The sequence below is a fragment of the Tyto alba genome, unplaced genomic scaffold, assembly GCF_018691265.1.
Source record: "Tyto alba isolate M040663 unplaced genomic scaffold, T.alba_DEE_v4.0 Super-Scaffold_7, whole genome shotgun sequence".
Lineage (NCBI taxonomy): Eukaryota > Metazoa > Chordata > Aves > Strigiformes > Tytonidae > Tyto > Tyto alba.
In genome coordinates, this window is record NW_024881328.1 from 5,511,945 (window position 1) to 5,521,989 (window position 10,045).

At 38.5% G+C, this 10,045-nt stretch overlaps 1 protein-coding gene across 2 annotated transcripts in view; it reads right to left on the reverse strand.

Moving 5' to 3' along the window:
* The window catches only part of ARHGAP15 (Rho GTPase activating protein 15), a 332,260-nt gene extending 330,688 nt beyond the window's left edge, over positions 1-1,572 (reverse strand). The window contains exon 1 of one of the 2 annotated variants that reach the window (XM_032997444.2): positions 1,552-1,572. The gene's annotated coding sequence lies outside the window, so the exon portion shown is untranslated. Of the gene's footprint in view, positions 1-1,488; positions 1,509-1,551 lie in introns of those variants that run through there. The other variant, XM_032997445.2, reaches the window with a different exon arrangement.
* Between the last annotated feature and the right edge of the window lie 8,473 nt (positions 1,573-10,045).

Here is a 10,045-nt window from a genome sequence, read left to right on the forward strand (position 1 = left end):
CAACAAATGCTTATTATGTAGGAGCTTGTATGTAAATGTCAGTGTAAATATACAGTAATGGTTAAATTCACACAATCCTCTCAACCATAACACGCATTATAAACATTCTGGTATCATCTTCCAAAACCTTTTACTCTGAGCTGATTTTTCCCCTAAACAATCCATTTTACCTACCAGAGTTTTAAAAGCACAAAAGATATTTTTAAAAAAAATTGTCACAGGTGGTAGAAAATAGATCCTTAGAGATTCTCCAGCAGTTTAATGTTGGCTATATGGAAGGAACATATGCGCTGTGACTTGAGGTCTAAAACCCACAACATTCAAATTTTAGGAGACAAATGATCTTACATTAAAACCTCTCCTAATGGTCGAGCTGCTGAAGTTTTGTAGCAGATATACTTTACAAAGCATCAGAGAAGTTTAGGACAGAATTCTCTGGACATTTGCTTCCTAATAAAGACCATTTTGCCTTATAATGAAGTTTAGAATTAGAAAAATCCATAGCTAAGGAAGTAACATATTTCTTTATTTTTACACTCATAATTTTTCAAGCCTATCTAATGTAATTCTGCATTCTTAAAAAAAAAAAAAAAAAAAAAAAGGACACTGAATTTAATGAAAACTACTAAGTAAGAAAATTCTATATAAATTCAAACTCATCCTTTTCTTGCTCTTTCCCAGGTCTTTTAGGGATCTTGACACTTGTTTTAAAAGCCAGCCCTGCCTAGGGTCATTTTTAATAACTTAGAAAAGCCACTCCAACCCATTGTATAGCTATACTGTACTAAAAAAGAGACAAAAACCAAGCATATGTTGATGCATTATGTAAAGACTTTCCTTGACAGGATTTAGTTACATGCAAGCTTTAAATGCAGTGTAAATGCATTTTCTGGAGTGTTAGGCCTCCAAGTGCTAAAAGTGCTACAATACCAAACTGCCAAAAAGGTGGTTTTACATCACACAATAATGGACCTTAAAAAGACAAATGAGTCATGCACTTTGGGTGACAATATCTTAATCTAGGCACCTGTGATCAAGTCAGAGTAACAAAGTGGTGCCAGCAAAATCTTCAAAGCCCTTCTCTTCTCTCTGGTGTTCACCACTGGCTTGAGGTGTGACCCAAACTCTCCACACCAATAGCTTGTTGACTGGGGATGTTCCAAAAACTGTCAATGTTTTCCCAGCAAAGGAAGTATGAAGTGGCTGTCCGTGATATAAAACTGATACTCCAGCCAGTGTTGTTTCTACCTCTATTAAAAAAGCTTCAACTACATGGTGAATAAGTGGGGAAAATACCAAGCCCTGTAAAATCCCACACTGAGGACGAATGCAGAAAAAAGCTGAGATATTCTGGGATGTTCTCTGCTTTTGCTTCAGCCCTTGAGGAAAAAGAGGCTCATATCTGCAGTATCGAATTCCACATTCACAAAAAGATAAATGTAAGCATACAGCAACACCAGGCATTCATAAAAATAATGTGGCCCCTACCAGATCTAGTGGAAACCAGAATTGCTGGTGTCACTGGTTGTCTCTCCCTAATACAGCTTTTACCTGAGTGGTAGGCTCTGCTCTCGCTCTGCTCCCTCCCACGCTGCCATCGCAGTGAGTCAGAAATGCCCGGGCAGATGTGTCAGAAGAAAGAAGTCAAGAAAAACAAGAGAAAGTCAGATGCAGGAAGTAAAACTCCTCTGCAGGCAGATGATTGTCCTCTCATGTCCAGAAGATTTCAGGGGAGACTATGGTGCCTGAAATGGACTGGGAAACAAAAAAATGCATCAGCTTATCAAAGACTTGAAGCAGTTAGTTGAATTAAATAATTCAGTATGTCAGTTCCAATTGCTTCCTATGATTTTATTTGCCCATGTAATAAAAGGATAATTCTAGTTTTTGTACATGGCTGTACTCTGTTGCCCTTTTCCCCAGCTCCCTCCTTCTGACAGTCAATTGTTATTGTACATTTTCATATGATCTGGGAAATGTCAAGAAACTTTATTTGTTATTGTTGAATGGGGGTATCGAGATTTGGGGAAGGGGAAAAAAAGAAAGAAAAAAAGAAATGCACCACCAGTGCAACTAATAGCCACCAGGTTGAGTATTAGATATATTAGTCATTTGCACTTCTTGGAAGACTTCTTCACAGCAGCCACCTACAGAAAATAAGGAGGTCTTTATTCAGATCACTCCAACACATCTGCACAAATACATTTAATTTCAGCTTGCTTCAAGCAGGCAAAAATTGAAAACTGATGGTCCTTATTCTATAGATTTTGAGATTTTTCCAGGTTTTCAGTTCCTTCTAATCTTTGTGGTCTCTGAAGTCATATACTTCCTTTTCCCTTGTTTCTCAAGACCACTCTGTCTTCCTCTTTCTACTGGTTCACATTTATAATCTTGTTTTTATGAGCCCCTTTTTATTACGTATCTGCCAAACTGAAGAGACTCTCCTAAAACAGGTACACAGCATTGTCATCTTAAAATCATAGAATCATAGAACAATTTATGTAGGGAAAGACCTTTAAGATTATCGAGTCCAACTGTTAACCAAACACTGACAAGTCCACCCCTAAACCATGTTCCTAAACACCACATCTACACGTAATTCTGATGCTGTAGTTAACTATGTAGGTTATCAAAGAAGAATCACCTTGATGCTATGAGAGCAGGTGCCTAGTGCCATGTTTTACATCTCCACTCTTGCCTGATGTGGGGGAGTGTTTGACAAAAATATTACAATGCTAATTTCTTATCAGCCAGAATTATACCTTCTGAACTGTGAAAATCATTCATTCAGATCCATTATTCCTACTAGTCCAGACGAGACCTACAATAGGACAAAGTGTATCATTAGCACTTCAAAAAAAAAAAGTGGTATTTAGGATTAGGAAATATTTTTAGGTTTTAGGAGTATATTGGATTTAGGGAAGAGGGACGGAGGGAGTTTACAATGTTTGGTGTGGCACTGCAGGCAGCAGCCCCCCACTCCTTGGTCATGCACATGGACAAGAGTGTCAGCAGAACCACATCTCTGCTGCAGCCTCTATGTGTTTATAAAGACTCAATTAATTATAGTCCCTTTAGTCCACCTCCCCGCCTGTGTTATCAGTTCACCTTTATTTCAAGCTTCAGTTATGATGACCCCTCTAGTTCATCTGAGCAAAAAAGCATTAATGTTAAGCCTGTTGGGGAAAAATATTCTCCACGAGACTTTTTAATCCTGGTTTATTCTTCCATTGGAACAGGGTCTGCAAAACCAACTTGCACTCAGTACTCATTTCTTCACAGGCTCAAGAGGGTTTTCTAATAACCTTTAACAGCAACAGTGCGATGGAGGCACCAGGCCTTCTCCCCTTGTACACAAGCTTGCAAATCTAAAATAGGACCTAAATGAAAAAAATTTAAACATTATAACTCTGCAGTGTATGTCATTATGATATACTGAATGCAAAGCAGCTGTTCCTAACAGATTTGGCATATAACAGGGGTAACATAATTTTACACAAATCATTATGTTCATTATATTAAATTAATAGATTAAAAATAGTCAGTGATGGTTTTTTTAAGACTTTCTTAACCATAGATCCCTTTATATTCTAAGTATTGGGAGTTTTCTCCTCAATATTCTGTGCAGAGAGGACATAAATACCCAGATCACTAGGAGAATAAGCCCCTCAATTCATGGCTGTTGAGCCTCTTCCAATATAAACATCTGAAGGAAAGGTACTTAAGGGAAATAGAAAATGACATAAGTTTTTTCCTGATCTTTTGAAGAGTGAATTATTTTTTTTCCCATCTTACAGAAACAGATTCTGGACTAATTTTTCCTACTAAAGGCTTTAAAGTCTAAAATTCATCAAACATCTTGTCCTCAGAGACAATGTTGTCCAAGTTCAAAGGATCTATAGCCCTGCAAAACTGATGTCTTATTTCAGAGCTAACATCTTTGTTTTCATTCAACGTTTGATTTCATCAAATTAAACCACTTCTTATACTTTTATAAATGTGAAAAAAAAATAGAAGACAGAACCAAACCTCTTGATTCTCTGAAAAGCACACACACATAAGGATGTACATATATAACATATAGAAACAATTGGTACGTTTTTCTGTCTATTTTTCCAGAATAGATTTATTGTAGATTATGAGTTTTTTCAGATGTTTTTTGAAAAGCCTTTGAATTGAAAATAGTAGTCTTTCAAGGCATTTGTTTTAATGAACATCATTATAATTAAGAGCCTGCTTTTCATAACTAAATATAAAAAGAATTTTTTTCAAGTAAAGTCTGGGTCTGATTACTGATGGAGAAACTTCAAGATCTTTTTTTTGCTAAGCATTTCAATATTCATTCAGAAAAATGTCAAGATAACAGACTTCACTATGTAATTTTGGTGATTCATACTTTTTCTGGTATTTTATCACTTCAGTTTTAATATCCAGTTAAATCAAGAAAGTTTGAATAAAATAAGAATACTAATGAAAATGAAGCAGTCATATGCTATGTCCAGACTTCCATAGAATTTATGATCTTCCAAAAATTGACCTATAACATTATCCTTCAACCATACCTCATACAGAGAAATAGTTTTTGATTTATTTGTTAAATTTGAGAAGTTGAGAGACATTTTTTTGCAAAATTCCATGTACTTGTCACTCCTTTTGCTCAGAAGGAGTTTACCTTATCTAAATCAAGTTTTTTCAACAACAGATGAAACTTAGATGCAATAAAGAGGCTTATAAATTCATTAATCTGTCACTGAACTATGTTCAAACTAGAAGTCATAAACAATGATAATTAAAGGGATTTTCACATCAATTTAAGAGTCAAATCCCACTATTTTTTGATATACCACTATACGTGATCTATGTCATTATCTTAACAAGCCATTTTTTGCACAAATATATATTAAACAGGATATAATCTAGGAAAGCAGAAAGTATCATCAGCCATAAGAGTCTAGAAAACAAGTGTGAGGTCCTGAAATACACTTTAACATGACTTCATAGTCAATAAAACTGAAATACCTGACACCAGGATGGTGAACCATAGAAATCAAGTTGTGTCCTGAGGTTGGCTGCTGGCTGGAGAGGAGGTGAGGCACCCCAAAGGCAGGCTGCACTGCCAGCTGAGGGAACTAGGCTTCAATAGGGCTTTCCATGACCCCTAAACTAAACAGAGTTACCCTAAATTTAGCAGTGAAAAGACTCTTTGAACTTTTGTCCAGTTCCTGCTGGGCTCAATGGTTCTGGCACGCTTAGCAACAAACCTCTACAGGCTGAAGCTCACATGTTACCTGCCCATCCTCCCTCACCACAACTGTACATGCTTGCAGCTGTTGAGTAGCATCTATTTATAAAAAAGGAAAAAAAAAAAAAAAATTCCCTTAGGCTGACGTAGGTGTAATATAAAGGGGCCCCCTCCCAGGGTCGTGCTCCCATCACTGAGCTCTTAGGAAGGCTGATGGATGTACCACACACTGTCCTACTAGTGTAACTATCATTGCTTTACTTACTGCTGGGTTTTATCCAGTTGAGATGTGCTAGAAATGTCTTTTCAATGCTTGCTTTGACTCGCCTGCTAAGGAGACCAAAACACATCTTTGGTCCTGAATCATGAAGAGTCAACTCTTCAATCTCCCATTCTAGTGGGTGAAGCCTTTTCCAAGCTGATCTCCTGAAGAACTTTTAAGATAACCTGTTGTAAAGAAATTTATAACCATTATATTTACCTCTTGCTCTTCTAAAACTCAAACTCTTTAAGAGAAGAAACATAGCAAAGCTTATTGGCATATTTGGACCCTAAAGAAGAACAAAAGGATAGTAAAGGGTAATCAGAGCTGTGGTTTTTTAAATTATACAGTCTAATCTGAATGGTATCTGCTGTGGGCAGAGGCTGGAAGAATACCACTGCTGTTGCTGTACTCATACTGGACAAATCAGTTTATAAAGGCTTTTCATTTCTTAAGCCAAAGTTTTCCTTTCTCTACACATAACCAAAGAGCCTTCCAGTTATAGGTTTTAACTGTCACATCAAAACCATTTTTACAGTCTTAGTGATACAGGACCTCAGCTGTGGGATCAGGAAAAATAACCCTTTCAGAGGCAATTAAGAGAACTCAGAAGCAGGCAAATCTGGACTTTCATTCACAAACCACTTCTCTAAGAAGACATTCACCCTGCTTTTCTCTGTAAGTAGAACCAGAACAGGAAAGTCTAGAAACAGCCATAAAATGTAATTCCCACATATGCACAAGTACTCAGCTGCAAGGTGTTTTTACGTTTAAGGTACGAATTGGCAGAATCTGTTGCTTCTTGTCCACAATGGTTTAAATTAGATATTGCACACAAGAGCATCTGAGCATTTTGCATGAGCTTTCAGCTAAGATGTTAAAACTACTTCTATCTCCTATCTGAAGGATATTTCTGAATGCTTCATTTCACCTCCCAGGTGGAAATTAAAATAAAATATTCGTAAAAAAGAAACACAGTGTCAGTATGCTTGACATACTTCACTGCTAAAATAAAAAAAATATATAAGCATGTTTTTGTTGAGATTCATAAAATCATAGAATAGTTGGAGTTGGAAGGGACCTTAAAGCCCCCCCAGTGGCACCCCCTGCCCCGGGCAGGGCCCCCTTCCCCCAGCCCAGGGGGCTCCCAGCCCCGTCCAACCTGGCCTTGAACCCTTCCAGGGAGGGGGCAGCCACAGCTGCTCTGGGCACCCTGGGCCAGCGCCTCACCCCCCAAACAGGGAAGGATTTCTGCTGTAAATCTAATCTAAATCTGCCCTCTGTCAGTCTAACATTGTCACCCCTCATCCCATCCCCACCCCCCCTATAGAGCGTCCCTCCCCACCTCTCCTGTCCCCCCTTTAAGCCCTGGGAGGCCGCTCGAAGGGCTCCCCAGAGCCTTCTCTTCTCCAGGCTGAACAACCCCAACTCTCTCAGGCTAGGGGAGGTGATCCTTGAATATTAACCAGATTTCTTGGGCCCTTCTTCCCTCCAGGACCTTAATCCCTTATCTGCCAAGCAGATCCCTGAAGAGGATAAAGTCTGCTCTCCTGAAGTCCAAGGTAGTGAGCTTGCTGTGTGCTATCTTCACTGTCCTAAACATCTTGAACTCCACCATTTCATGATCACTGCAGCAAAGGCTGCCCTTAAGCTTCATATTCCACACAAGCCCCTTCTTTTTGGTGAGAACAAGGTCCAGCATAGCACCTCTCCTCCTTGGCTCCTCTATCACTTGGAGAAGGAAGTTATCATCATATGGAACATACTTCATCATTTTCCAGTGCTCAGAGTACAGACTGGCTAAGAAAAGCTAATTATTAGTTTCTGTGTGGTGCTGAAAAGATGCTTAAACCCTTTAAGAGCCCTTTGAAACTCCTGATTAATCTTAAAAAAAAAAAAAAAAAAAAAAAAAAAAAAAGGCATTTTTATTCTTTAACTAGTTCCAAATTTATTTCTTAGTGTATGGGGAAGAACTTGTCATCTGAAATGTGAATATTTCTAGTTTTCTTTCTCCCTGGCCCATTTAGTTACAGTTCCCTCACTTAGAAAGACCTGATGCATCTTAGAGCATTTGGCACAGGTTTTCTTTCAAGTTCTCTGCCTGGTTCTTGTAAGTTGTGACAGTCCTCTGGGGCAGGGGTGAAGAAGAAATCCATTTTAATAGCTCCCAGTTCTTAATACCTTGTGCTCAAGGATCAGTGTGAACTTTGTAGGCATCCACTCCCGATTACTCTTGCAACAACCACCCCACATCCTGCTTTCTCCCAGAAGGTAAACTGAGGCACTGGGAAACTCTGCAAAGTAGCAAAGTTGCAATTTGGACCCATGAGGCTCGATTCATACTCTGCTACCACAAACATGCTAACACCTATCCCACTAAAGAGTCTCTCCAGTAGCAGAGAACATTCCCTGTGTTGCAAGAGGTGAGACCATGAGCTATGCTTCAATCTATATGGGTATCTACACAACCTATACCCTGCAGGGCGGGTGGCATCCCGAAAGACATAATTCCTTTCAAACTGCAGTGGTATCTCTAATGCTCAGATGCTTTTTTTCATTCAGAACGTGCTTTGTTATGAAGAAATAACTGGAAAAGTTTTCATACATATCTCCATATTTATACCTGGTACTGTGATGATAAGACTGTCATTTGCTTTTATTTCAAATGAAGGGTTTTCAGTGCTGCTTGCCCCCACGCTTATTTCAGAAGCCTGTATAAATCTTGCCCCACATGGGAGTCATTTTGAACGTATTAAATAATGATTTTCCTATGTCTCTCCCACTTTGATGTAGCCTCCTTGGAGGAAAAACTATCCTGGATATATGACTTGGTCATGTTTTAACAATTTGACGATCTCTTCAAAATCCTTGAATAAAGTGTAAGGTTTTTTATTTTTTTTTAAAGAAAAAGAACTTCTGCACTTGGCTCAGTTGATAAGAGGCCCTGTCCCCCACAAATTATAATGTAGCAATTTTTTGAACATATACTTTAAATTCACAATTCGTTTCTTATTTTTAAAGCTTTTTTTTTTTTTTTTTTTTTTTTTTATCATTTGATTAACTGCTTAAATCTGTACACAAAGATAAAGGGAACTTTGAAATTCATACCTTGGAGTATTAACATGTACTCAGGACTAGATGTAAATGTCAGAGAGAAAAAAGATCTAATGAACTCTTTATTGGTGAATTACAGTATTGTAGCTGCCTAGAATTTTAAATGGTTTGTAGCTAGATCCAAAGCAAAATAACTACAGAAATTTACTTACAGCATGGACTCTCATTCAGCATTTCTAATGTCTTCTTCCAGGGTAGATGGAAGCCATTTGTTTTGCTAGAAGTTGCAGCTACTTCATTTTGTTGAAGTTTAGTGGATCCTTTTAACGTTAACAAAGTTTCCAGAAAAAAAAAAAAAAATAAGAAAAAAGAAAAAAAGTGCAACCGCAGAAGTATTTTTCTGTCTAGAAAATTACACGACCATAAGTTTTCCTTTTCCCTGATGTCTTCTCTGCCATAATAATGGCTTCAGGATTTAAATCCTTTGCTGCTATTGTGACTTCAAAGCCTTAAAACTGCAACTGAATGAAGTAGTTCATCTGTCATTATTCAAATATGAAGCAATTATGATGAAATAAAGATAGAATTCCATTGAGAAATACCCCAATCAATTCTCACTTATATTTAACTAGAAACATAAAATGATGCTTAGAAGAGTAAGCTTAGGTAATAAAAACTTGGAATATAAGAAGTATGAATTACTGATCTATAACTTACTCATTTCTGAATAAGCTTTCTAAATATATTTCACAAATATTGACAAAGGTTTAAGCTTACAGTGCAAAACTGTCTCAGCTGGTCATAGAGAGTGAAGAGTTTTTCAGAAACATATTTTCATCGGTTTGGGTGTCCACAGGTTCAGATGGGAACCTATGGAGATTTTTAAGGGTCTCTGAGCTTGTCAGCTCCCTCTGAAACATTTCAGATCATGCCATGTTAATTGCATCTGGAATGAGTGGGTTTTATAAGTGAGTGTATATATATAAGTGAGAGAAGAGAAGGCTCCAGGGAGATCTCAGAACAGCCTTCCAGTGCTTAAAGGGGGGGCAGGAAAGGTGGGGAGGGACTCTTTATTGGGGGGTGGGGATAGGATGAGGGGTGATAGCTTTAGACTGAGAGTAGATTTAGATTAGATATGAGGAGGAATTTCTTCCCTGTGCAGGGGGTGAGGCGCTGGCCCAGGGTGCCCAGAGCAGCTGTGGGTGCCCCCTCCCTGGAAGGGTTCAAGGCCAGGTTGGACGGTGCTGGGAGCCCCCTGGGCTGGGGGAAGGGGGCCCTGCCCGGGGCAGGGAGGGGCACTGGGGGGGCTTTAAAGTCCCTTCCAACCTAAACCATTCTATGGTTCTATATGAGATAACACACCTATCTTGGTCATGTCTTCATTATATTGCTATCACTGCTTTGATGTTTACACATCCTGTAACGTCCCTCTGCGGATTTAACCCTAGAAGCTTATTTTCACCTTTCTGAACACAGCCAAGGCCTCT